This window comes from Colobus angolensis, unplaced genomic scaffold (genome assembly GCF_000951035.1).
Source record: "Colobus angolensis palliatus isolate OR3802 unplaced genomic scaffold, Cang.pa_1.0 Scaffold7, whole genome shotgun sequence".
NCBI lineage: Eukaryota > Metazoa > Chordata > Mammalia > Primates > Cercopithecidae > Colobus > Colobus angolensis.
Window position 1 is genome coordinate 25,496,764 of NW_012120709.1, and position 1,013 is coordinate 25,497,776.

The window sequence follows — 1,013 nt, forward strand, 5'->3', positions numbered from 1 at the left end:
AACAAAGGTCTCTGTGTAAAAAATAAGTTTTTTTTTTTTCTTTTTTCTGATGGTACATTTGGGAATTATACTGTAACAAGCATAAGAAGTAAGATTTCTCTCATAGGAAAATTTTCATTCAGAATCCAAAAGAAATATTTCGGGTTTTTTTTGAGATGGAGTCTCGCTCTGTTGTCCAGGCTGGAGGGCAGCTGTGTGATCTTGGCTCACTGCAGCCTCCGCCTCCCGGGTTCAAGCAATTCTCCTGACTCAGCCTCCTGGGTAGCCGGGATTACAGGCACGAGCCACCAGGCCTTGATAATTTATTATTATTTTTTTTACTGGTGAAAAGATATACATATATTTAGAATTAGCCAACTGGATTCAGTTGAGATGATCCCTATTTTGTTGGCAACATCCAAAGCATTGTAATCAGGAGCCAGTCAAACATATGCCTTCTTCTCTCCATGAGGCCGAATCAGGGTGTTGACCTTGGCTACATCAGTGTCACAGAGCTTCTTCCAGTGCTTTCTGGCTTTAACATTCACCATGAACACAAGTGTGTTGTCTTCTGTCTTCTTCATGGGACACTCAGTGGTTAGAGGAAACTTGATGAATAGCATAGTGGTCAAGCTTGTTTCTCCTGGGGGTGCTCTTCCGAGGATGTTTGCACTGCCTCCGGAATCGCAGTGTCTTGGGCCACTGGAAGGTTGGTGATGTGCAGATCGTTTTATTGTGGCTGTGAACACCTTTCAACACTGCCTTCTTGGCCTTCAGACCCTTTGCTTTGGCTTTGGCTTTAGGAGGGGCAGGAGCTTCCTTCTTAGCTTTTGGCGCCATCTTGTGAAAAGGGGCTAATTTTTGTATTTTTTTGTAGAGACAGGGTCTCACCATGTTGGCCAAGCTGGTTTCAAACTCTGACCTCAAATGATCCACCCGACTTGGCTTCCCAAAGTGCTAGATTACAGGTGTGAGCCACTGCACCTGGCCAATAATTAGAAATATTTCCTTTTTTTTTTTTTTGGAGACAGAGT

General features: G+C 43.5%; 1 protein-coding gene and 1 pseudogene across 3 annotated transcripts in view; one reads left to right on the plus strand and one right to left on the minus strand.

Annotated features, from left to right (window-relative positions):
- Positions 1-1,013, plus strand: part of CCDC84 (coiled-coil domain containing 84) — a 24,316-nt gene that overhangs the window by 4,961 nt on the left and 18,342 nt on the right. The window lies entirely within an intron of this gene.
- Positions 227-958, minus strand: LOC105501106 (annotated as a pseudogene). Its single transcript, XR_001000136.1, has one exon. The product of XR_001000136.1 is annotated as a 60S ribosomal protein L23a pseudogene (transcript).